Source organism: Notamacropus eugenii, chromosome 5 (genome assembly GCF_028372415.1).
Source record: "Notamacropus eugenii isolate mMacEug1 chromosome 5, mMacEug1.pri_v2, whole genome shotgun sequence".
Taxonomy (NCBI): Eukaryota; Metazoa; Chordata; class Mammalia; order Diprotodontia; family Macropodidae; genus Notamacropus; species Notamacropus eugenii.
In genome coordinates, this window is record NC_092876.1 from 464,112 (window position 1) to 492,073 (window position 27,962).

The window sequence follows — 27,962 nt, forward strand, 5'->3', positions numbered from 1 at the left end:
CATAGACTATCCACAGCCAAGCCCAGCATGGCCTAGAAACCACATCCTGTAAATCCAGATTGTTGTTAAATTTCAGGGATACTAAGGTGGGCTCCCTCCGATCCCAACCCATGGAAAAACTCAAAGAAACTGACAGAAAAGAAAGGGTCAAATGGCAGAGAAGACATGAATATACACAAACAAAAGGAATAGGGGAGGAGGCCTATTCTTCAGAATGTTATCCTTAGGTAGGTTGAAAAAAAAAAAAGTTTGGGGCTGAGTTGTGTATGATGAGGTGATTCTACCAAACAAAGTGGTTAGGGAAAAGATAAAAGGGGGAACCATCTTATGAAATAGGGCATTAAAGGAAGAAGTAATATAGAGGATGCAGGTGTGGGTGGAGGGCTGCTCATAGAGGAACCTAACACTCACCAGGGTTGAAGAGGAAGCCATGTATACATCTCAAGAGGTTGAGAAAACTTCTGAAGCTGTAGGGAGGGGAGAAAACTGGAGAAGAGGGTGAGGGAGGGACTTTAGAGGCATACCTAGACTAAGATGGGAGGGTGTGAATAGATAAGGTAGGGACTTTTAGAGGTTTGATTACAATTAGGAATTTGTCCCTGGTAAGAGGACAAGATGAGGTAACCCAGTAAGGTAAGTTGAGGTAGAAAATAGTAAAAATAAGATGGATTATAATTCCCAGGTAGTAATGATAACTTTGAATGTAAAGGAGGCAAACACAGTAAAATTCATTTGGAGAAAGAGTCACATGTATGAAAGGAAATAATGAACAAAAATGTAAGGGAAGGGGATTGAACAATACCAGATTTTATGGTGTATGCTAAGGCAGTAATGACCCAAACTATAGGGTACCGGCTAAGAAATAGAAAGGTAGGTCAGTGGACTAGAGAAGACATACAACTGACAGCAGCAAGTCAACATCATAAGCTTGTATTTGACAAGTGTAAAGACCTTATGTTTGGTAAGAAGAATTTATTATTTTGTTGGAAAAAAATGCTGGGAAAACTGGAGACTGGTATGGCAGAAACTAGGCAGAGACCAATATCTTAGACCGTATACCAAGATAAAGTCCAAATGCATACATATCATTGATACAAAGGGAGAATTTAGAAGAAAATTAGGAGAACACAGAACATATTACCTTTCAGACTTATGGATAGGTGAACAATTTATGAAGAACCAGGAGATACAGACTAAAGCTAGGTGTGACAGGGATAATTTTCACTGCATGAAATTAAAAAAGTTTTGTAAAAAAAATGTGGCCAAGAGAAGGAGGAAATAAGAAAATTTAAAAAAATTGATATGGAATTGATCAGATAATGGTCTTATATTCAAAATATAAACAGAACTTTGTGAAATCTGTAAGAATATGAGATATTCCCCTATTGATAAATGGCCAAAGGACATGAAGGGGTAATTTAAGGATGAAATGTTTCCTTATGACAACTTGGCTAAGATGGAAATGTGTTTTGCCTGACCTCCCTGGGAGAATGGGTATCCTAATGTTTGCATTTTGCAAAGGGGAGAGAGAGGATGGCAAAAAGGAGAGCGTTTGACCTTCTACGTTGTCTTTTTCCTCCTCCCTTTTGTTTTTCCTCCACCACATATTTTATTTATTTCCCATTTTCTTTTACCCATTGTGTAGAAGAGAAATTTTAACAGTCATGTGTTTGAAGTTGCAACTTCATTCTCTTCCTCCCTCCGAGCCAAATCTCTGCTTCTTCTCCCTAATAAACCCAAACAGTATGATGCTAGTTCCATATGTGCAACAAATAAAAATAAATCCATCGCGAAAACATAAGAATTGAAAGTAACAACTGAGAAACCCACGGGTCAGAGGGTAGACAAAATGGTGAGAAACATTACGCTTCTGTCCACACTTGACTCCCCTAAGGTGTTTTTCTGGAAGTTCCTGGGGTCTGCATCATTTCCCCACCTTTTCTAGATGTTTTGTTTCCCTGTTTGTGTTCAGTACCAAACTCTCTGCTTTCATGCTCTTTCCTTCTCCACCTCATGGCCCTGTTCCTGGAAGAATTTGCATGCTGTGCCATTTGGTCACAACTGCTGTGCTGTTCTTTTTGAGTGTAGATGAAGCAGAAAAGAATCTGCTCCAGCATCCTCAGTGATCCCTCCCGCTTCCAAACTCTTTCTGAACGAACACATTCTTGCATTCTGCTTTCTTTCCAGGGAGTGTCTCTCATTCCCAGTAAGGGTGGCTGTGTATTTCACTCTTAGCTATTGTCATATTCTCTCTCCATCCATCTCTCTCAGTCTCTCTGTCTCTTTGCTGGTTTCCTCCTTCTCCCCACCTTCCACCTCCTCCCCAGTTCTCTCACTTGCAAAGTTTGTTTTACTTACAACTGCTGTCTGTCCTCAAGAGTCCTTCATACTTTCTCACAAATCAGCTGTCTCCCTGCTGCCCTAGTTGTCCTCTCCTCCTCTCCCCCCATCCCTGTCTATTCTATATAGCATTGGAAGGGGAGACCATAGTCAAAAGGGGGAGTAGCTTAAGGGGGGCATTAAGGCCCTTGGGGGTTTCCCTGAGGCTGGAAGTGGGGAAGAGGAGAAAGCAAGCTGTGGAACTGGAGATTTTCCAGTTGGGAGACCTCCATCCTCTTTTCTTCCTTCTTCCCCACTTGGTATAGGTGGGCTTAAAGGAGGAAATCACCAGCAGTCTAGACACCAAGGTAGTCACCCAAGTCACTACTTGATGATGACAAGACCATCTCTGCTTTTCCATACCCTTCTTCCTCACTTTCCCTCCAGCCCCACAAATTGAAGATGGGATGTCTCACCCTTGTGGACGCACTTGACATCATAGACCATCCACAGCCAAGCCCAGCATGAACTAGAAACCTCATCATGAAAATCCGGATTGATGCTGAACTTCAAGGATTCCACGGTGTGCCCCATGCCATCACCAGACATGAGAACGCTAAAAGAAAGTGGCAGAAAAGAAAGGATCAAAGGTCAGAGAAGACATGAATACATACAAGGAAAAGGAGAAGGGGAGGAGGGCTATTCTGAAAACCGTTATCATTCCTAAGGAAGTCTGCAAGTAAGCTTGAGGCTGAGTTGTGGATAAGGAGGTAATTCTAAGAAACAAGATTGCTTTGGGAAAAGATACAAGGGGAAACTATCTCATGAAAATAGGACATAAAGAGGAGAAAACTGGGGGTAGGGTGAGCGAGAGACTTTATAAAGGCATCTAGATTAAGACTGGGGGTGAATAGGTAAGGAAGGAACTTATAGAGGTTTGGCTAAAATTAGAAATCTTTCCTGGGTAAGGGGAGAAGATAAGGCAACCCAATAAGGTAAGCTGAGAAGGAAAATAGTGAGTAAAAGTAACCTGGATTGTAATTCCCAAGGTGTAATTATAACTTTGAATGTAAAGAGAAAAACCTAATAAAGTTCATTTAGAGAATAAAAGAGCCAAAGATGTGAAAGGACATAATGAACAAAAGTCTAAGAGAAGGAAATTGAACAGTTCCAGATCTTATAGTGTATGATAAGGCAATAATTGACCAAACAAGAGAAAGAGAGGATCATGGGAGGGAAAAGAGATTAATTCTGATTCTATGAACTGGAAGATGTTTTGCACTTGGCATGTGCAATATAGTCCAAATGACAAGAGGAACAAGTCATCTTTTGTCTTTCTCATTTTGGTCTCACTCTCTGCCATCCCTCCCCTCCCCCTGATAACAAATCCAAGGCCAACTACTGTTTAGCTCGGATTTTCTTATATACTGAGTATCTTCTTTCTTCTCTGCCTTCTGAAGGTGTGGGGAGGGGAGAAATGGAGGAATGGGGAGGATTTCGATCCAAAAGGAAAAGTACAAAGAAGAAATCCCTTTTTCTTTTCTACATTGGGGGTGGGCAAAGGATCCTGAGGAACTGTCCGAGTACTGCCTTGTGTCTGGTGGTTCTTTTTTTTTCTTTTTCAATTTTTGAATTCATTTGAAATTTTAATATAAAGAGAAGGAAAAAATGGAGAACATAAAGGATGCTCAACTTAAATCAATGCATTTCCATTTTCATTTATGGAACAGTACACATTATATTCAGAGCTGTCAAGCGTTTCTTTCCTAACCTGTGGGTTTTCTTTTTCCCACTGCAGGGCACTTTTTACGCTGTTGTTGTCTTTGGCACCATATTGACCACACATCCATCCATCCACAGGCAACATCGGTATTTGTAGATACCTATAAACCTACACAGATACAGCCAAACTCATCTCTAGTAGACTACTCTCCTTATTGCTACATGGCTTCTGTATCTCTGAAGGTGGACAGCATTTTACTTCATCTGTCCAAGTGTTTCTACGACTCTAAATGAACCAGCTCATCATCTACTGGAGTATTCCAACCCAACGGCAGTCCATCTGAGAAATTGTGCAGAAAAGTTTTTCCCAAGGGTCTGGTATGTTTTCAGGGAAAGGTGACTCTTGACCTTGCAAGGGTCTCACTCTTGCCCAGCATTCTGCTCCAGCCCCTAGCCCCAGGGCAGCTCTGTGTCTGGGGCTGCGCCTCCCTCTCCTCTTTAGTTGAGCTCAGTTCCCTGCAGCTGGAAGGGTTCCAGGACCCTCAGCTTCTAGCTGCTTTCCCCCTGAAAGGAAGGTGAACTGTTGTCCTAAGTAGGATAAAGAAAAAAGAAGGCGTAGTGAGAGGGTTTCAGGGAGGTCCCTGAGAGTGAGTACAGGGCCTGGGGTGGCGGTGGCACTCCTGCGACTCAGATTTTTCTTCTCTGGCCCAGCCACCAAGTGTGGGGTCCCGAAGACTGGAGGTGGTTCAGCCGCCCAACAGCTGATAACCCAAACCGGGTCCCCTTCTACGATTTTTCTGAGCCACGTACAGTTCCACGCTCCACTTCTATGGACTCCTCAAGTCTTCACCCTGCCCCCTCGCCTCCCCCCCCCCTCCCCGATCTCGGACCCAGGGAAGGTGTCAGGAGATTCCGAGAGGCCGAGGCCCTTGGAGGGGCAAGCCCTGCCAGCACTCAGCCGGCCCCGCAATCCGAGGAACAGGACCCCAGGTGTCTACTCCCCACATCCCTTAGGAGCCACACTCACAACATCTAAACCAGCCTTGGCAGCCCCGGCTCCTCAGCTCCAAAGCCAGCCCAGCTAAGTGAGGTCAGACCCTCTTAGCGCACCCTAACTGCTTCCTGATCGTGGGACTGTGACAGGATAGGAAGAGGGTCTCAGCTGCCCTGCTGTCCTCTAACACCCCACCCTCTGGTTTTGGGGCACCGGCACCCAGATAAGAACCATTACATCGGGAAGTGCTACAGAACAAGGAAGACCCGATGGGGAGGCAGTTTTCCAGGTACCTTTGGAATAGGTAAGAGCCGCTGGGCAAACAACTCCCACACACCCCTGCCAGCCCTTCCTAATAATTCACCTCTTTCTCGGACTGGGAGAAAGTCGAAACCTCTTCCTCGCCTGCCCTGGTCCCTCTCTGTCCTCCAGCAAAGTTGAGCTCTACCTGGGATAGTGAGAGGACTGAAAGCTGGAAAAGTTAGGGGTTGGTGGAGGCACTGGAAGCATCCCATGGTCCTCCTGGGGAGAGATTCCAGGGTAAGGATGCTCAGTTTTTTCCCCCACTCCTTTAGAAACACAGCTACCCTCTCAAACCACTTTCCATCTTAATTGAGTTAGACATCTTGCAGCTCTTCCTTCCTGCTATGGTGATGGCATAGCTTACCGAGAGGAGCAAGTCTTATGCCTGACCAGCAGGCTGCTTGTCCTCCTGTGGAGCTCGCAAGTAAAAGAATGAGGCGGGACAGCAGGTCAGTAAGCAACTCCAATTTATTCAAGCAAGCACTCTGATTATATAATCTTTGCCAGCTAGCCCAGTGAACCATGGTAACACACACAAACAAACCCGAAGCTATAGTAATGAACAAAAGCTGGAACTATAGTGACAAAAACAAACCAGCGGTGGGGCTGTCCCTTCCAGCACCATCTTGTTCACCCTTCCCTGCACCGGATTCAGTTTACCTGATGTCCATCAGTGTGGCGTCCCAGATAGTGTGGCGGTCAGCACCCCTTACAACTCCCCCTTTTTGTTTTAGACCTGATGACCTTCATGGGTTTGTACATCTCTCAGCTTGAACTGATTTTCAGTAAGCATCTTCATTGTATCTTTTACAGTTCATAGGGCATATTTGAGACATGGTGGTATAAGACATATAACAATACCTCCTGACAACAATGGACCTAGCCATTTAAACAATGAGGTGGAATGACCAAAAAGTTGCGTCATGTCCGAAACAAAATTTTCAGGTATTAACTTTTTTGTCCCTTGAGTATTTATATCCAATGCCAATTTTTCCAACAGTTTCATTTCACTAGAAACGTTGGTGAGTGTTAAACCATGCAACTGAGCTCTTATTTCTTCCCAATTAAATTTGGTATCATTGTACAATTTGTTCATCATGCAAAAATGACGATATCTGTAATCACATCTTAAAGCCAATTGTGTTTCTGTGGCCTGCAGTTCATCTCCAATAGCTATTACATCATTTTATAACATTAGAATGGCCTGATAGAATTCGTGATCCATCCTCAATTGTTCCCTAAATCCCACTGATACATTATTTGTACAAACACCAAGGATAGCCCTTCACCAGTCCTGTAAAGTTGAAATGTCTACTAATGTCCGAAGGTCCAATACTGGTCCTCAGCCTGGCTCACTGTCAGAAGCAGTAAGATGCAGCTGACTAATTTCATGGCTCAGGTGTTGTAGTTTCTTCTTCTTTCTCTGGCAGAATCCCTGTGATTTCTTCCTGGTGCTGTACAACCCGTAGTCTTTTTACTGGTACCCAGATCTCCTTGTCTCCTGTAAAGATACAAGCATAACCCTTGCCCCAAGTTAGTATGGTATGTGTTCTAGCAGTCAGTCTGAGCTGACCATGTATTTCATGGCAGATGTAAGACCGTACTCATCGAATTTTAAAAATTGATTGTGTAAAGTGCCAATTTTAATTGATCATGTGCCGTGGACCTGGGTCCCGAAGCTCCCCCTTTTTGCTTTTGGACATATTGTTTTATGGTGCGGTTGGCACGTTCTACTATGGCTTGTCCTGTGGGGTTATAGGGGATCCCAGTCACATGAGAGATTCCAAATTCTGAAAGGAATTTTTAGAAGGCTGAAGCAGTGTATGCTGGGCCATTATCAGTCTTTAATAGTCATGGGATGCCATGGGCGGCAAAACCTTGAAGCATATGACTACACACGTCCTTAATTGACTCTCCAGTGTGTAGCGTACTTCCTATATTTTGGGCATGGTGTGTTTAGTCTCCTTCTAAAAGTTGGTCTGTTTCCCTGGCCCTGAAATCTCTTTCTCTCCTCTTAGTTTTTTCTATAATCCCTCTTGTGATGTCCTATTTGTTCACACGGAAATCATCTCACCTTTGGTCTAGTCAGTTTCAACCTTAAGCTTAGCAATATGCTCCTTCAGGGTCCTATTCATCCTTTCTACCTGGCCTGAATTCTGGGGTCCAAGTACATGTATTCAAGCACTCCACCCTGTCTCCCTTGAAGCAGATGGGACCCAACATATTTTGGGATAAGGGATGAAGGTCTCGGCTTCTGAAACTGCTTCCTGCTGAGACTGGACATAGAGCTGACCCTGCCTCACAGGGTCCCAACAGTGGACGGGTTAGGTCTTTAACCAGTATGAGGAACTTGACAATTCAGAGGGTGATAGGTGATATTACAATTCTCAAGAAAGGGACATCCTTCCACCAGGTCAGGGAACTTTGTGGAGGGAGGCAACTTACAGAAACTGAAGCACAATTTTTATGCCCTAACACAGAGAATCCAACTTAATTGCTCATGTGGCTTTAGAAAAGAGGGGAGATTTGAATAACTTTTGGGTACCTTCCAAGTTTCAGCAACAGCCCACAGCACTTTCACAAAGAAAGCTGGTAGCTGGTAAGGGGGGGGGAACCAACCGACCGTCCACAAGCCCTGAATACCTGGAACTCAGGTATATAAGGAGAGAGACCTTATGGAAAAGAAATTTTATTTAGCCACTATGCAAGTACTATAACAAACCAAATTCTTAGGTATTAAAGAATTCCTAAATATAAAACATCTTTGACTCTGTTTGAATTCAGATAGGAGTGAAATTTTCTAGTCATGCAGTATCTGTATTATAGCCAGACTCAAGAACAATCAGGTGGGAAATATTCCTTTATAAAAGGACACAGTGGGGAAACTGACCAGGAGGATCCCATCCTAGATTGAGTCTAGAATTGTCCCCTCAGTGTTTCCTCTCCAGATACAAATTTCACCTGATAACATTACAGGATGAAGGATCACAGTCCCTCTAAGTAACTTGTGGCATATCCTTTCAGATACTGATTTAATTCAGACAACTATACCCAAATTCAAACTTAAACAAAAATATTTATGGTTTCAAATGCTTTTACCTTAAACAGCAAATTTCACTAATCCCAACTTAAAGCCAAATACAGTTATTTGTATTCCCATGGAGTTGAAATAAGCAATGCACATTAACAGGACTCACATACATAAGAGATTTCATTTCAGATCCTTCTTTCTCAAATTTAAAGCTTGTCCTGATATAACAGCCAATTGTTACAACTTTTGAGCAAGTCACATCATTATTTATGAATTATACAAGCCAAACAATTTTCTTAGGACTGATGACCGTGTCCACATGAAAGGATTGTTGGCAGTTTTACAAAATAAAAGGAATTGGCATGGATCCCATGTCTGCCAACCCCAAACATATAGGAGGACTGTTCTGAATGGGCAGAACCAGTCTAAATAAATTATTACTCCATTCATTTCTTTCCACACATAGTAATCCATTAACAATTTTTGGTTTAGCATTAAAACAGCAGCTTTTTAGCTGTAACTTTTTTAACAGGCAAAGGTGAAAATACCTGGTTTTCTAAATAACATAACTTTTCCAACATCTTTTAGTTTCAACAAAATTCAGATTACAAATTGCTTTCTCTAACACCATTTCTGGATTATAGAGTAAAATAAAAATCTTGAAGGTTCTAACTTTTACTCAAAAAAATTTCACATCTGTGGCCACTCCTTAAAAATGTTTTTGAAAGAAAAAGTTGTGAAACTGCAAGTGGAAGTGAGGGAGACTCTGGAACAAAGTCCCGTGGCACCTAGTCTCCTCCTTTTCACCTGGGAGTTTCAAAGCCTTGTCTCTGAGGTGTCTTTTCTCTTTCTTCAGTAGGTTTCTCAATTTATCAGTTAGCTCTTTAACACTGTCCTTCAAATTCTGTACCATCTGTCTGTTCTTCTATCTCTCTTCTAAGTTTAGATATATGGGTGCTGGCTGCCCTTCTGGGCTATTGTCCCTTGTACTACTCTCTGACTCTGATGGGGCTGTCTGTGAGGATGTGATGAATGTTCTCATTTGCACTGCCTTGCCACCCTCTTCTATGAACACATTCTTCAGCATGTTATATAGAAAGAATGTGTACTGACCCTGACTCAACTTTTGTGAGCTTTGCCCCATTTCAATCTTACTCATGGTTACACCTCGTCTCACTTCAGCTGAATGCGTGCGTCTTCTCCTGCGTCCGCTTCTCAGATTCGCTTCTGGAGGAACTCGGTGAGGCAGACAGGCTACCGTTTCCTGTCGCGCTCATATATTGGCTTTTGACCCTGTCCTGACAGCTCTTGTACACTGTCTAGGCTTCTGGAGAGCCTGACTCACTCGGGGGGGTTACTGAGGGACCTGACTCCCTTGGCTGAGTTTCCTGAGGACCTGACTTCCCTCGGCTGAGTTTCTTAAGGGACCTGACTTCCCTTGGCTGAGCTTCCTGCTCCTTCTCCCTGCTTGTGGCCCCAGTTTGGGCAACAAGTTGCTAGTGACCCCATTTGGGCGTCAAGTTGCTATGGTGATGGCATAGCTTACCGAGAGGAGCAAGTCTTATGCCTGACCAGCAGGCTGCTTGTCCTCCTGTGGAGCTCGCAAGCAAAAGAATGAGGTGGGAGAGTGGGTCAGTAAGCAACTCCAATTTATTCAAGCAAGCACTCTGATTATATAGTCTTTGCCAGCTAGCCCAGTGAACCATGGTAACACACACAAACAAACCTGAAGCTATAGTAATGAACACAAGCTGGAACTATAGTGACAAAAACAAACCAGGGGTGGGGCCATCCCTTCCAGCGCCATCTTGTTCACCCTTCCCTGCACCGGACTCAGTTTACCTGATGTCCGTCAGTGTGGCGTCCCAGATGGTGTGGTGGTCAGCGCCCCTTACACCTTCCTTCCTTCCTTCCTTCCTTCCTTCCTTCCTTACTTACTTACTTACTTACTTTCTTCCTTCCTTCCTTCCTTCCCTAGTCTACACAAAGTGTTCATGGAACTGGAAATGAAAAACACCAACATCCAAACACACACAAAAGTTTAAAAAACACGACAGAATTGTCCAGGTTTTTTTTTTCTTTACACAACACAATTGTCCGGGGTACCAACATTTCTGTAACTAGCAAATTTGAGGCTTATAATAAGCTGATGAGTTTTCTAATTCCTAATTTAAAGTAGCCCAAGATCTAATTAAGATAAATGAAATAGGCAAGAGTAGCAGTTTTACACTACTGAAGGAATGTGTTAAATAATTTTGAGGATGGGGTTATGGAAGATATGGAGCTGTGACTGAATGAGTGGGAGATCTTCTGGTCTCAATTCCAGTCCCTTCCCCCTGTGAATTATTTCCTATCTATCCTGTATGTAGCTCACTTTGTATGTATTTGTTTGCATGCTGTTTCCACCACTACGTTTAGAGCTCCTTGGAAGCAAGACTGATCTCTGCCTCTTCCTGCATCCCCAGGGTGCAGCTCAGTTCCTGGAACATGGTAGCCACCTAAGAAATTTTTATTAATTTATTGAAAATCACCTCCACTGCATTTCTACAATTATTTGTATCAGTTTTGTATCATTATCCAAGAGAATTGTTTGAGTCACAGAGAGGTCTAGTGATTTAGTCATGATCACACAGCCTGAAGCACAACTTTGACCCAGATATTGGGATGTAGGGTGTGTTCAGGGAGGATAAGTACCTTTGGTGTGATGGCTGCTGAACCCCTTTCAGGGCTTGTTCCACATTTCGTGTCTACCTGTTCCACCTAACTCTCACCTTGGGCTCCAAGAAGCTGCAGCATGCACAGCAGCCACACCCAAGTAAACCATTTCAGCAGACGGGCCAAACAGGTAGAGGGTAACCAAGTGGTCTCAAAGACATTAGTGAGTTAGGGGTGTGTCTACCCCAAGCATGTGAAGACTTCCTCTGGTGAAATGAATGGATGAGAACAATTTGCTCCAACAGCCATGAAGGTAGATGAAGCAAGTGATGTGGAGCACTTAGACTTTGGTTAAATATAGAAGACATCCACTGCATCCTGAGGCATCACTAGCCATCTTGACTCTGTGCTGCCATTGGACTATGATGACTCTGGAGGACAGAGTGAGGCTGACGACTTCATGCAACTCTGCCTCACTTAAATACAATTTACACGCAAACCAAAAGACATCACCCATACCATTTCATTATTATGTCAATGTCCTGTGGAAACAGGCAAGTGATGAAGCAGCAGGTAAGGATACACTGGGAGCTGCAGTCATAACCCTGTACACAGGCAGCCCAGGCTATAGGGTCATTTCTCACTAGAAGCAGCAGCGGGACTCAACAGACCTCTGGGTGTCTGAGAAGCCCTTTAAGGATCACATTGCTCACCTTCTCATGTGAGGAAGGGGCTAGAAAAGGTGCCCTAAATGTTGCCTGATTACCCCACCCTGGCCTGAGTATCATGGCAGGAGAGGAATCCCACTATGCCGTCGAAACGCAAAAAAAGTACGAAAACATCTGCAAAGATGATTTCACTCACCATCAGCACATGCAATGTGCAAACACTAGAAGACAACACAAAATCCAATAGACCTGAAAGAAGAACTGCTCTTGTTGCAAGAGAACTCAACAGGTATCACATCCAAATAGCAGCCCTGAGTGAAACAAGATTGGCAAATGAAGGCCAACTTACTGAAGTTGGAGCTGGATACACATTTTTGTGGAGTGGGTGCAGTGAAGGAGAGTGACATGAAGCTGGAGTGGGTTTTGCAATCAAAACTAATCTAATCAACAAGCTGGTATGCCTGCCAAAAGGAGTGAATGACAGGCTCATGACAAAGCGACTTCCTCCCATAGGAAAATGCCATGTTACCATCATCAGTGCCTATGTTCCCACCATGACAAACCCTGATGAAGTCAAAGAAAAATTTTATGAAGACTTAAAGACCCTTCTCTCCAATATGCAAAAAAAGGACAAGCTTATAATTTTGGGCGACTTTAATGCTAGAGTAGGCTCAGACTACCAGATTTGGCAGAGAGTCCTAGGGAGGAATGGAGTTGGAAAGAGCAACAGCAATGGTCATTTACTGCTGAAGAATCGTGCATCACATGACCTTCTCATCACCAACACTGTCTTTTGTTTACCTAAATGCAATAAAACTTCATGGATGCACCCTCACAGCAAACATTGGCATCTAATAGACGGTGTGATTATAAGGAGAAGAGGCATAGAAGATGTGAGAGTGACAAAGGCAATGTGTAGTGCAGAGTGCTGTACTGATCATAGACTTATCCTTTCCAAGCTAAATATTTGCATTCATCGAAAGTGCCACCCCCAAGGCAAAATGACTACCAGAAGAATTAATATCAATAAATTAGAACTCTTCTCTGAGTGTGAACTATTTGTTGCTAACTTGGAAGGAAAGGTAAGCCAACACACAGTTGGCAACAGTGAAGCAGAGAAGGAATGGGCAGCTTTCAGAGATTTGGTGTACAGCACTGCATTTGCTCATCTGGGTAAGAACACTTGCAAACACCATGACTGTCTTGATGAAAATGATGGGGAATTTCAGATACTGCTAAAGAAAAATGAGAACTCCACAGGATTTACCAGCAGGATAGATCAACCACCTCTGAGAAGGCAGCATTTGCTTCCATCAAAAGCAAAGCACAAATAAAGCTTACAGAGATGCAGGATTCATGGCTCAGTAAGAGGGCAGATGAAATTGAGTGTTATGTTGATACTAATAATCCAAAGTGCTTTTATGATTCCCTGAAAGCTATTTATTGACCAAATGGAGGCACATTGATTAGTGAAAAGGACATGATCCTAGAGAGCTGGGCTGAACACTTTCATAGTGGACTCAACAGACCATCAATCAATCCTGAGGCCATTGCCTATTTACCTCAGGTTGAAGACAATCCTGACTTAGCTGAACTTCCAACTGAAGAAGAGGTTTTCAGGGCCATTAAGCTCCTTTCATGTGGCAAAGCACCTGGTGCTAATTCCAGTCCAGCTGAGATTTACAAGGTAGGGGGACCACTGCTCATACAAAAGCTGACTGAAATTTTCCAGGTTATATGTCAAGAGGAGGTTATCCCCCAGGAATTCAAAGATGCCTCCATTGTCCATCTCCACAAAGGTAAAGGGAATAGATTGTACTGCGACAATCACAGGGGGATCTCTCTCTTAGTATTGTTGGCAAAACTCTTGCTAGAGTCTTCCTTAATAGACTGATCCTTCACTTGGAAAAAAGGTCATATACCTGAGAACCTCTGTGGCTTCAGAAAGGGCCAAAGAACAGTTGATATGGTGTTTACTGCCTGACAACTCCAGGACAAATGCCAGGAGCAGAACAGAGGTCTTTACACAACATTTGTAGATCTGACCAAGGCCTTTGACACTGTTACTCATGAGGACTTATGGAAAATTATGTCAAAATTTTGTTTCCCAGAGAAGTCCAACAATATTGTACGTCAATTTCATGATGGCATGTTTACCCGGGTTCTGGATAATGGATAATGCTCCTGTGCCTTCCTAATCACCAGTGGAGTGAAACAGGGCTGTGTGCTTGCTCCCACGCTTTTTGACATGGTGTTTGCAGCCATGTTGTCAAAGACTTTAAATGAGGATGAACATGGCATCAAGGTCAACTACCATACTCATAGTCTTTCTCTCCTGTGCTCCTTCCAACGAAAAGGTATCTAAGATCAGATGGCTAAGTAATTGGATCTTTCCATATTTTAATGGAAAACTCTGCCTCTGAAACCTGTCTCTGTCCTCTACCCTGGTCTTCACTTAGGGCACTAGACTATGTACCATTGTCCATAGAGTTAATGATGGGAAGAAACATTGAAATGCCTTCCATTCAGTGGAAATGCCGCCCATGTCCCTTGAAAGCCTCTAGGCCTGATATAGTGCCATGCTGTTTGGACTTTGGCTGGGCAAACTTTAGCAGAAGCTAAATGTTTCTCTCTTTTTTTAACTCTCAACTTGTGTATTTTGGATCCTCTGTCTGGTTAAGTCAACAAAGCAAATATTTCTTGAGAAAAAGTAGACCCTTTAGGATAGGAAGTTTCATATGTCTTGTTCTAGAGAACTGAGAGGATCTGAAATTATTTAGAGAGACTTTTGCTGGTTTCTATGACAATCCCTTACTTCCCTGATTTTCCGCATTGCAAGAAGTTGATAAGGGCTCCCCCAAACTCAAAATCTATCTCTTACTGGGATGCTCTAGTCCAAGAATGTCAACTGAACCTCCTTAATCTCTCTCAATTCCTGACCCAGACTTACCTTTCTGCAGAGTTTGATTCCATTTCTTGGCTTGAGAGACTTTCAACTGTCCTGACACACTGTGGGATGGTAGTTGTATTGAGGGAGACTAAGCAAGAGCATTATGTATGATATCCTCTCCAGTGGATCGGACAAAATGTCTAAGGATTGTGTTCCCACCATTTAACACAGTATCCACACTTAATGTTCTAGGTCTTACAACAAGTAAACATGTGAATGCAGAGTCATTTTTTCCACCTAGACAAAAATTAGACATTTGTGTGGGGAGCAAAACACAAGGCCAAAGAGAGGTAGCCAGATTATGTGACCAAGACCAGGAGAGCACATAGCTAGGATATAGTTTCATGACCTGTCTTAGGAGTTCCCACATTGCTGAGGAATTTATGCTTATCCTAAAAAATTTACCTTTTTATATGTAGATCAAAAATATGTCAAGTATAAGCTATATGGAATGACTATGAATTGATGACATGAAGCAATGTGAATGAGCCCATCTAAATATAGATATATATATGTATGTATGTATGTATGTATGTATGCATGCATGCATTGTTGAGCTGAAAGTTTGGCTAAGAAAAGGTAACAGGCTAATTGTATACAGTTTATTCCCTTAAAGTTAATGTTTATGTGATCACAGAGCCAGAGTTAAAATTTAAAATACACTTTACCATGAGAAAGGTGCGTTTTTAGTTGAACAAGTTGTAAATTTAGTGAGACAGGGCAATTAACAAAGTAGTGTCAGTAGGAATTTGTGATTCCAGGATGTGTGAATTTCCTCTAAATAGCATATGTCTCTGTGACACAAGAGAAGAAAAAATCCCACCACTTTGGTTGCAAGCATCCTGTCATAAAGAAGTCTTTGAAGTTGCTGACACAGAAAAGGACTTTTTAAAGCAAAGGAAAGCAGCCTGATTGATTAGTTCAGGCTTGGGTCCTTATTAAAGTCCAAAATTTATATTAAATGATTATCATTATATGTATATATATATATATATATATATACATATATACACTTGTTTGTTATACAGATAGTCATAAACATGTTAAAGGTCCCAAATCTGGGCAGGGATTGATCCATGAATGTCTGGACATTCTGTTACATTTCACGTTGTCCTTTCCCCGAGAACCATTTTTTGTCCCATTAAAAAATCTTACTTTCTTCCTCCAAAGTCATGTATTCCCTGCAATATGACTTGATTAACTGAATCTCTTCATTGTAATTCCTGCAGGGCCACAATCACAGACTTGGTTGTCTTGTGAAGACAAACTGTGTCGTTTTGGACAATTAAAAAAGTAACAAGACACAAACCAGAAAGAGATAAATTTGCCCTTGATTACATTCAACTCACCTGGGAATAAAGTACATCCAAGCCATCGAAGGGTCTTGGGAGAAGAGCAGGACAATGTGGGTCACAAGAAATATCCTTTTCTTTATTTCATTCCCAAGGAAGAATGTGCTAAGAATACACTGGAGTCAGCAGTCACTGCTTCCCTCTGAACTTCGCTATTGTTTTAGTCCTGCCCAGAGAAGCTGAGCTCCACATCACAATGGAGCTTATCCAAGGCACAGTTTTCTCCACCTTCTATTCAAAAGATGATGTCTCTTTCAAGGGACTGTAGAAGTTGACCTAAAAAGAAGGGGAATATATTACAGGATTAGGATGTTAGGGCTAGAAAAGGGCCAGGACTATAGGTCCTATTGTGCATATGGAGAGTTTTGATCACCACCACCAGCATCATCATAAGTAATGATAACAGTAGCTAGCTTTTATACAGCATTTTAAAGTTTTGAAAGCCCTTTAGGCAAAGTGTAAAGTGTAAGAAGACTGGAAAGTTAGAAAGGGCCCAAGTTCTCAAGAGCTTTAAATGAAAAAGGACTTTATATTTCATCCGGGAGACATTATTGGAGTTTATAAAATATGTTGTTGTTCAGTCATTTCAGTCATGTCCAACTCTTTGGGACCCCATTTGGGGTTCTCTTGGCAATGATACTCAACTAGCTTGTCATGTTCTTCTCCAGCTCATTTTACAGATGAGGAAACTGAGGCAAGCAGGGTTAAGTGACTTGGCCAGGGTCACACAGCTAAAATGCATCATGAGCTCTATCCACTGTTCCACCTAGCTCCACCTCATGAAACATAGAGGCCCCAAACCACAACCACAACCACCACAACAGAAATAGACTGGAATGGAAGAGGAACCACACTTGTCAACTGTGGTTTCAGGGAGAGGTTTTTTGTTTTGTTTTTTTTAATGCAGGGAGTAAAGAAGGCTGCAAAACACAAAATATAAAACTTCAAATAAAAATTTAAAATCTCCTGCATAAACAAAATGAATGTAATCATACTGAAAAGAAAAACTGTCATTAGAAAGAAATTTTCCCACAAACACCCCCACACGTAGATTTCCAAGACAGACAGACAATATACTGCATGAATAAATAGTTATCAAGCATCTGCTATGCTCCAGGCACTGGGGTTACAAATAGAAAACCATACACTGTCCCTATTCTCAAGAACCTTCAATTCTAATGGACACAAGTAGGTCATTCTATGTCTAGCCCTAAGCAGGACCCTAGCCCTAATGTAGTGATGTAATGGTTAGAGTGGGTTCAAGTCCTACCACTGGCACATAGTGACTCCATGACTGTGGATGAGTCATTTAAGCTTTTGGTATCTGAGGCAATACTACACATTGCAGAACACAGGCCAGTTGCACTGGCAGAGGGCACTTCCTCAGCAGGAATGCCTTACAACAATGTACTGACAGGTTGAAACTGAAGATGATGAAGAATTCTTTCCTAAAAGATAAGAGGAGCAAATGTTATATTTTTGAAAGAAGAAATGCACACGATGATCACAGATCTCAGGTAACTCAAACTGTGGAGTTCCAGCCTCCATCATCACACCCATGTTTTCTTTTTAAATATATGTAGGAAAGGACAAAACCTCATGATTTCCAACTATGTCTGTGCCTCTCCAGCTGTTCTGGGTAGTACTAGAAAAGGAGAAATATGACTAATTGTTTCTCCACAGACATGGACTTTAAAGCCCAGGGTAGTACAGTCTGGATGCAAAGCGCTTTGTATGTAGTGTCTCCAGGCCGGAGTCAGCCCTGACATGGGCTTCCCAACGCCCAGGCAGAAAATCTCAGGATGCTTCTCAATCCCTTCATTAGAGCAGCTCTCTTCCCCCTCAGCCCCCATGCTTTCTCCTGATCACAGAAGCATTCTGTGCCTTTCAACCCAAATCCTAAAACTATACCTAGAACATGCACAATTGCTGCCCACTCCCTTGTAGAGTTTCAGTTCCTGTTCCTCTGTTCTGGGGATGCCAACACATCCCTTTTGTTAATCCAGGAAATAGAAAGTGGCTCTTGAGGAACTTCAGAAGCAGATCTTGAGGCACAACTTAAGCCACTGGGAGTTTCTGAAAGGATTGAAGTGTTTAATGAGAATAATGAAAAGCCTCCCTTCCTCCCTTTAGAGTGAGTGAGTCTTTGAACAACTGGGGAAAAAATCTAAAGAGGCTGTAATCCTGTATACAAAGAGGAGTGCAAGGAAACTCAGCGTTGGGACTGGGGGAGCTTGGAGTCAGATTTCAGAAAGGTATCTCTAATCAAAAGTTTCTCCAAAGACCTGAAAAGATGCTTGGCAGCTTCACCATCAGTGGCTCCATTAGATAAATTCCCCAAAGTTCTCTATCCAAAATGACATCTTCATTTCCTCCACTCCAATCTTGTCTTGAACTAGCTGGCCCAGCTGGCTGTGTAGTCTCCTCAGAGCAGACTCAGGGATACTCAGGTCAATTCCAGAACATGCAGTCCTGCTCAGAAAGTCAAATTACAGAGTGGAAGCAGTAGGCAAGATACGTGGGCAACATGAGGTCTCCATGTTCCAGATAGGGTGGTAAGAGAAGAAAGAAGAAAACAATTGCCCATGTGTAGGGGAGACACAGAGGAAAAGGGATGTGAGGAACTCCCACCACAAGCTTTGCTTGCTGTATAATTCTGAGGACTTCTCTTTTTAGATGTCATGAGTACAGGAGTGTCCATGCTATTTGTTTGGAGAATTTAAATTTTCCATAGCTCAAAATTCAGCACTTTCCAATTTTCATAAGAAATGTGAAAAACAGAAGGGTGGAAAAAAGGTGGGACTCACATGATCCCTCCCCCAAAACCCTCTGAACAATTTCAATAAGGCCTCAAAACAAATTCTGGAATGGCAGAAGGCAAAAAAGGATGAGGTGAAACAATCTTCCAGAATAAGACAACTTGGAAGGTTGGCAGAGAAGGTCCACTATAGCAGGGTGAGAATGGAACACGGTCCAGTACAAGGCACACCCCAACAGCCCCACAGCGGGCCTTTGTGGTAACTGAGTCAGTAGTGGAACTGGTGGTTTCAAGACCTCTCAGCCTACAGATGATAAGGGATCAGACACCTGGTCAGAAGGAGATTGCAGGGGTTCCTTTGTTAACACTGGGAACGGGACTCTGTTGCACTGCTCATATTTGAATCCAGGTTGCAGTACTGGGTCTTAGTTCCAGGACAAGGAGGAGCACTGGCACACCAGAGCTTGTGAGTACAAGGGAGCTGGGACCATGGTGATAGTTCTAGAGCAGAAGAGTGCTTGTCATCACTGAAAGACAGGAGCAAAAGCCATGAAAGTAGTAAACACACCTCTCCCTAGATCACACCACCTTATAAGAACCAAACACTTACATGTCCACACAAGAGCTGAAACCTGAAGCTTGGAACAGTGCCCACTCCAGTCAGAAGCAGAGCCTTACTTAAGCAGAGAGCTAAGTCAAGAAGCTTTGATCCAGCAACACCACTACTAGGTCTGTATCCCAAACAGATGAAAATAAAACAAAACAAAAAAGGACCTATCTGTACAAAAATATTTATAACGGTTTTTTGGTGGTGGCAAAGAATTGGAAATTGAAGGGATGGGCATCAATTAGGGAATGGCCGAACAAGTTGTTGTGTATAATTGTGATGGAATCCTATTGTGTTGTAAGAACTGATGAGCAGGATGTTCTCAGAAACCACGAACTGATGCAAAGTGAAATTAACAGGAACAGCAAAACGCTGTATACAGTAACGGCAATACTTCATAATGAACACCTGTGAGTGTCTTAGCTGTCTACACTGATCCAGCAAGTTCTGAAGGATCTAGGATGAACAATGCCCTTCACCTGCAGAGAAAGAATTGACGGGTCAGAATTCAGACCAAAGCATGCCTTTTATTTGCTTCCTTTATTTTTCTTGGGACTTTTTGTCTGTGTTTTCCTTTACAACATGACTGACATGGCAGTAGGTTCTGCCTGACTGAATATACATTTCCTCTATCAGATGGCTGGCCTTCTCAATGAGGTGGGGAGGGGAAGGAGGGGAGGAGAAAATTTAAAGCTCAAAAATTTTAGAGAACAAATGTTAGAGATTGTTTTTGCATATCACTAGGGAAAATAAAATACTAACTAAAAGATACAATATTGTCAACCAAAAGAAATATGAAAAACAGTGAGAATTTGTAATTTGGCCTTCCTTCAAGGAACCATTCAGAGTAACTTGGCAAGCAGAAGGACCCTCTTTTCATGTGCAGTAGTGATATTACATGGGAAGGAGAGTGGGAGATGTTCTTGAAAGTCGTCAAGATTTTTTTATAAGGCAAACTCCTCAGCTAAGAGTAAAGGGGCAGGAGCCAGGAGGAACCAGGGAAGGGTTAAGAAGGGACGAGATAACTGACATTTCTCTAACATTTAAAGATGGGCAAAATGCTTTGCAGATACTGTCCCGTGATATGTGAATGAACTTTGTGAACCTCAAGGCACTATACAAGTGTTTCAGTATAGTACAGGGGATAGGCCCCTGTGCTTGCAGTAAAAAGACCTGGGTTCAAATCGCAATCTAGATACCTACAGGCTGTGTTACTCTGGGAAAGTCACTTAAGCTATCTATGCCTCAGTATCTTCATTTGTAATATTCAGGGGTGGAATCTGAGGGCCTTTAAGACCCCTTTAAGCTCTAAATCTCTGATATTATGATCTTATAAAGAGCAGTTATTAGAAGGAGCTTTGACTTCCTGCCAGGTCTTTGGAGCTTCATCCAGTTAGAATATGGGGCCAGATGGACTGTGGGCCAACCCCAGGATGACTGTTCTTGGGACTGAGTCCTTTCCAGCATGTCTTTTCAAGAAATTACTCCTTCATGTGGATACGATCTATTCTTTATCGGGCATTTAGAGGCCAGTTTCCTCATGGGAACTTCAGAAGCAGATCTTGAGGCACAACTTAAGCCACTGGGAGTTTCTGAAAGGATTGAAGTGTTTAATGAGAATAATGAAAAGCCTCCCTTCCTCCCTTTAGAGTGAGTGAGTCTTTGAACAACTGGGGAAAAAATCTAAAGAGGCTGTAATCCTGTATACAAAGAGGAGTGCAAGGAAACTCAGCGTTGGGACTGGGGGAGCTTGGAGTCAGATTTCAGAAAGGTATCTCTAATCAAAAGTTTCTGCCAACTGAACAAAACGTCCTTGAACCTCACAGACTCGGGTGGCTGAATAGATGTAGGTCTTCATCTTCCTTCTGGTGAACATGCATCTTCTTGAAAACAGCTTCCTGAAGAAGATTCGCTACTTGGAAAAAGCATGAGAAGAGAGAGTTCTCAGGTTGATGGCTTCACATTTTGACATCCCATCTCTTGTCCTCCTCATTAGTACTTCCCCAGATGGATCAATGCCCCTCTCATTGAATTTAGAGGCTCCAGTTCCACCAGATTTACAGGTATTCACAACTCTTTGGGTATCTCTTCATTTTCAGTGTGGACTACCTTATTTCCAGTTTCCCTTCCCAAATGGGATTCTTCCTTAGAATTTCTCATTTGTTTATGACAAGACTTCCAGTTGTGTCCTATGTCCTTCTCCTCTTGTATGTCAGACCACCCTTGACCATCTGTCCTTCATGAGCTTACCTTAGGAACCCCAGGTGATGCCAGTAAGTTATGTATTCATGCTGAACCCTGTCAGTAAGGTATGCTGGAATGACTGAGCTGATACATTGGCTCCATCAGGTGCCCTTCCTTTTACTTCTGATGTAGGGATTCCCTAAAGAGGCCAATTCACTCTGTCCTACTAGGTTTCACCACATTGCAAACTCTTTAACCCCAAGACTAAGGTCCTACCCTCAGGCCCTGGCTATCTAAAGGTAAATGTCCTGCTTTAGAAAAGCCACTGCTCTTGGGCCTCCTGAGCAACAACCCAAAGGGCTTCCTACCTCTAACTTGCTAAATCCATCTTCTAGCCCTGGACCACAGGAAGAGAACGAGCAGGAACAGTACTTACAATCAGGATGACCCCAAGGATCCAGAACAGCTGGAAGGTTTTGTGACATGTGAAAGAGATGCACAGTGACTTGGTTTCCTACTGAAATGCCATGGGCCCTCTGTCCCTGATCCTGCCATGATGTCCAGTGAGCTAAATGCCAGTCAGTACATCCAGATAAAGACATTGGGCTCCTCGTGGGAATTCCAAATGCACTTGTTGGCTCATTATTTTATAATTGTAGCCTACTGATACCTAAGTTCCATATCTCTCAAATCATTGGGTCCCTCAGTAGCGTCCAAGCACAGGTGAGGCATTGGAAACAGGACTATTTCAAGGAAAGCACCAATAGCCTAGCAGTGGGGAATAGAGTGGTCCTGTGCTCCTCCTTATCGAAAGGTCATGGAAGAGCTAAAGTTGCTCAGACACTGAGGATCAGTTCCTTGGGGTCAGTTCATGAGGAATTTCTTTCTGGAGGATGTTTCCTGATTCCCTGATGGGTATGAGAGTGGGGCAGGGGGGAGTCGCACAGAGGCAGGCCTGGTTTTCTTTTAACTGAGCTGTCCCCATGGAAGTTATTGGAGTGCCCTCCTTCCTGTTAACTCCATCATAGTGAATCTTGGGATAGGAAAGTTATACCAGAGGATTCCTGAGATTCTCTACTAATGGGAACACATGTAGGAGGAAGGTGGAAGACAGTTGTATTCTGGGGACAAGAGACAAGGTTCTAGGCTACTTCCTGCCTGATTCATTCCCGCTGTAATCTCCCCAAATTTCTCTTTCTGCACATATCAGAGTCTCCTCATTTTCGCCATCAAGTGCCCTTTGTAGTTCTGGTGTAGAAATTTCCACATGAGAGGGATGAAGAAAATAGGCTCAGAGTCAGTGTGTGCCAAGATGATCACAGATCCCAGCAGCAACCTAGGTCTTTCATTCCTTCTACCTGCTTCTCTCCCCACCACCCGAAGCCATCATGACGTGGTCCCAAATGACTAAGTTCCTAGCCTCAGCCCAGGCTCTCAGACCCTCAGCTGAGCCCCTCACACCAGCATCCTCTTTGTGTCCACAGTCTTCTCTGGCCCAGGGATGAGCAGCACAGTGCCAAAGAGAGGACTCACTCCCTTTGCAGTGAATATTATTCAGTCAAATGGGTTCAATTCCTCAGCCAAATGCAGCCTCCCCTGGAGCACCCATGACTGGGCCACAGCCAAGTTGTTAAACAGACCTCTTCAGCATCAGCCAGATCCCAGGAGTCATCCCACACTGTGCCCCAAGAGCCTTCATGCCAGACCTCCACACATCCTGAACACTTGTCTCCTTCTTGGACTCAAAGTTTGCTAGAAAACCAAAAACATTGCTTGTTCCACATTCAAAAGGAAGAGAAGTTCCCTAACTCCTGAATCCCAAGTGAGAGGAGAAGCCACGGGCTGTCATTGTATCCAGAAGACATGTTCATTGCCTGGGCCTGCTGACTTTGGACATTTGGAATAAGAACGTGTGTCAAAGGCACAGCCTGTTTCCTTCTTTGGCAGCCATTAGATCAAAAGGGGTGTGGGGATATGTATCTTCAGCACTGAGAAGCTGCTTTGCATCTGAGAGGAATCCTCTCTACCTCTGGTGTCTGATCCAGATCCTCTCCAACCAAACCTCCACTTGGTGGGCTGGAGTGGTGATAGCATCTTGCCTCTCTCTGTAGCATCTACAGACCCAAACACCTCTTGGCATCTCTCATCTAGGGTGGAATTAGGCAGTTCCTAGAGGTTAGGTAGTCCTACTTTGGCCATGAGAAGATAACCTAGACCCTACTTTGGTGGTTTGAATCTCTATGGAGATAGTCATAAAGAGACCTCCAGCTTATTTGACCTCTCTGAGCCTCTGTTTGTTCACATGCAAAATGAGCAAGTTCTACCACATGAATTCCAAGATATTTTCCTTATTCATTCTTATCCCAGATTCCAGTGAAAATAGATGTTCTGCTATTAATGACCAGTTGCAACATTTCTCTGATCAATTAAACAATTAGCCCTTATACTCATATAATCTAGAAACTTTCAATCTTTGTGCCTCCCTAAGTTTAAATGAGCACAAGGTTATTGACTAGTCTATTTATTAATAGTTTAACAAAAATGAAAGAAAACCATAAATAATTATTTAGAATATAATCATCCATGAAAAAAAGTAGCTGAAGTCACCTTTCAGCATCATTACAGCTGCTGACTTCTCAATTCCGCAAACACAGTCCCACCATTCTCTTCTCTCAGTACATCAAATGAAGTCTCTTCTCTAGAATTTTCTTCATATTACCTTGCAAGAAAAGCAATATACTCAATCCTGTCAGGAAATAACTTCCTTTAGTTCTTTTACTTATTCCTTTCTTTAGCCATCACGTTAACAGTTTCTTCTGCATGACAAGCTTTCAATCTTCTCTCAGATTTCCCCTAGAATGAGAGGTTAAACTGTCACTCTAAGATTCCGTTGCCTCTTAAACATACAGTAACAATTCCTGTATTCTTTGGGGAAGAAGCTATTGAAGCTGCTGTTACATATCATCCTAGATAGTTTCCTCTCTCGTTCTTTCTATCGGCTTATACTAACTGAAACTGAACTTTCTCCTGAAGACATTATATCCCTTGCATCACGCTACTTAAAGGAACTAATTTTCACAATGAACAGGCATCTATTTTCTCTCCCTTACACCTCATTCTCCTCACCAGGAAACCAACAAGCAAGAAGCAAAACAAGCTGCCATCAATTTGTGTGGTCAACCAAAATCAATTGTCACCTCGGTCACATCTGTACGTACACAATCATACACACATCTGTCTCAGTCTGCATCCTGAGGACATCCCTGCTCTGCCCAGAGGTTGGTAGGTTTTATCACGACTCCTGCAGGATTTTTCAGAGTTTTCAAAGTTGATGGTCTTTCCACGGTTGTTAGACACATTGTTTTCCTGGTCCTGTATTCTTTTGGTCCCTGACTTTCTGTTGGTCTCCTGTTTCCTCAGCCTCCTTAAATCCTACAACCTCTCTCTCCAAACTGCCTCCATGATGCACAAGAGGAACCATAACAGACACACACAGAACCATCACCATCGTATTCAAGTCAATTTGCTATGGTAGCAGAACTTTGCATTTGAGGTCTAACAGGTGCTATGCTCCCAGTAAGCTGCATGCCATGAAGGCTTTGTGCACTTAAGTTGTGCTCAGGATTGAGGGAAGAGACTTGTACAAATGTTGGAGGCAAAGGGAATTTCTGCTGTGTTTCATGTTCATGTGACACTTAAGATCCCCTGGGTAGTGTCCAGGTACCCCAGAGGTGCCTCACTGTCCGTGAGACTTCAAAGATCAAGGAGAAAAACTGTGGTTTGGAAGCAGAGACTGACAGCATGGAGACAGAAGCCCTATTTGGCTGAAAGTTTTGCCCTTCAATTCTGTTTCAGAAGAACTTTAAAAATGCGTCTCCTCCACACATACAAAAGTATTTATAGCAGCTCTTTTCGTGGTGCACAAAAACTAGAAATTGAGGAAATGCCTATCATTTGGGGAGTGGCTGAATAATTTGTGGTATATGAATGTAATGGAATGCTATTTTGCTATAAGAAATGATGAAAAGGCAAATTTCAGAAAAGACCTGGAAAGACTTCTATGAACTGATGATGAGTGAAATGAGCAGAACCAAGAGAACATCATACCTGATAACAGCCACAGTGTGTGAGGACTGTCTGATAGACTTAGTCCTTCACAGCACTGTAAGGACCTAAAGCATTTCCGGATGACTCTTGAGGCAAAATGCCAACCACATCCAGAGCAATAACTGGAATGGGAACACAGAAGGTTGCGGACTATTTTCTCTTCTGTTGTGTTTTCCGTTGGTTTTTCTCATGGTTTCTCCTGTTCGTTTTAATTCTTCTATGCAACATGACTAATAGGAAAATGTGTCCAACAGGAATGGATGTGAAGAACTCATATAAGGTTCCATGATTTCTCAGGGAGGGTGGAGGGAAGGGGAGAAAATGTAAAAGTTATGGAAGTGATGTTTGAAAATTGAAAACAAAATGATTTTTAAAATTTATAAAATTAAATCTTATGAAATATGTGTTTCCTTCAGGGGCTCTGAATTTGGAGGATCTCACTTCCCAAACCACTCAGTAAGAAGGAGGATGACCCATTTAGGCTCGAAAGTCATGGTGACTTCTGATTTATTTTTTTTTCTATTCTGATGACATGCTTTACTCTTCCCTTTGCTTTTCTTGGCCTCTGTCAGGTAGAATGGTGAATTTCAAACTACCTGTGCCTGAGTTTAATTTAAAGGTTCCCAGCTGGGAACTAGGTGGGTGTGAAAAGAAATTATTGACATTGAAAACTGACCACAAGTTTTCCTGGAGTCAAGTGAGTTCACATAAATGATATTCACCGGGACTTCCCCGACGATCACTGAGTTCCTGAGGGACATATTTCTTATTCTCGTGCCCTTGTTCTAATAGTTAGGGCTATTTGTATTATTTACAGTATTGGCTGGGGTAGAGGGGAATACAGAGAAAACCTGGGTTTGAATCCCAGCTGGACTGCTTACTAGCTAGAAACACTTCCAACGCTGTGGCTCTTAGTTTCTTCCCTTGATAAATGGGAATGTTGGACCAACTCTAAATCTCTGCTCCTCCAACCTTGCAAGGCATAGCTGCCAGAAAAACAGAGATTCACTAAGCAAATACTATGCCAAGACATGAGGCAAGCTTGATTTAATGAACCACAGCTTGTTGACCAGATAGATGTATATGTCAGTGTAGAGAAAGACACACACACACACACACATACATATATATGTATATATAAGATAGAGAAATAAATATAGGTGATATGTGTACATAGATACTGACCTACATATCTCTCTGTCTTCATCTGTCATTTATCTATCTGTATACCTCTCCATTTCTGTCCATTTGAGTCAGAGTCTCCAGCTCTTACCCAGGCTGAAAATACAGTGGTCATTTCCAGACCCAAAGCCAGTGTTAACTGTCACAGCTTTTGCCTTGCTCTGTTTCCAATCTGGGAGAGGTTGCTCTTCCCTAGAAGACCTGATGCCATGTTCAGTGTGGAACGTTGACCTGCCTTAACTCCACTGTCCCAAGCTCAAACAATGCACCAACCCAAGTCTCTTCTGTAGTAGAGATTACGGGTCTGTGCCACTAAGCCTGATCAGACATACATAATGAAGGCAGGAATAGGGCCAAGAATGTGACCAGTTGGGAAAAACAATGATCTCACCCCTTGGGTTTAGTTTCGTTCCTCTGCACTTTCTCCTTCATAGTCATTTACATGAGATCAAAAGACCTGAATTTCAAACTGAGGGTTCCCAAATTCTGAAAGTCTTTAGAAGTCTTCTTCATGCCTCCAAATGGACACTGATTGCCATTCAAACCTGAACACAGCGATGGACACCTTCTCCCCTCCCCCCAGTTAGATTATTGGAAATTTCACATTATTTCCATCTGTGTGTTCAGTACCAATAAACAGATTGCTGAGCATCCAGAAGCATTTGATTGGTTGCTGAGCATATCCTGGTTACTAAGAGAAGCTTAAATTATTAATTTAGAACCTCCACCTAAGCCTAGCTCATTTTCTTTCTAGCTCTCTCTATTTCTATCTCGCGCTCTCTCTCTCTGTCTCTCTCTGTCTCTCTCTCTCTGTCTCTCTGTCTCTGTCTCTCTGTCTCTCCCTCTGTCTCGGGACAGTTGAAGAGAAATCAGGAATGAAGGGCACAGTGACTGAAGTCCAGCCCACACCTGGCTCATTTAAGTGATAAAGTATCTAGTATACAGTGAAAGTCTAGGGTCCTCCCTCTCCTCTCAAAACAACACAAACAGCCCCATCCCCTCTCCCACTTATTCCCAGTTGGAATCTTCCTGAGCTATAATATAAGTAGTGGGAAAAGCACCTTCTAATCAAATAGAAATGCATGTTATCGCTGTCATACAAGAAGAAATTAAAATAAATTCCATCATCA

General features: G+C 42.7%; 1 protein-coding gene and 1 long non-coding RNA gene across 2 annotated transcripts in view; one reads left to right on the forward strand and one right to left on the reverse strand.

The window, feature by feature from the left end:
* LOC140508088 (BOLA class I histocompatibility antigen, alpha chain BL3-7-like) overlaps window positions 1–27,962 on the forward strand; it is a 104,349-nt gene that overhangs the window by 42,116 nt on the left and 34,271 nt on the right. The gene's annotated exons all lie outside the window — the stretch shown is intronic.
* LOC140508124 (uncharacterized) lies at window positions 5,788–24,390 on the reverse strand. Its single transcript, XR_011968306.1, has 3 exons — window positions 24,151–24,390; window positions 15,992–16,270; window positions 5,788–6,839 (listed from the first exon to the last, which is right to left on the reverse strand). It is a non-coding gene; the product is annotated as an uncharacterized lncRNA (long non-coding RNA).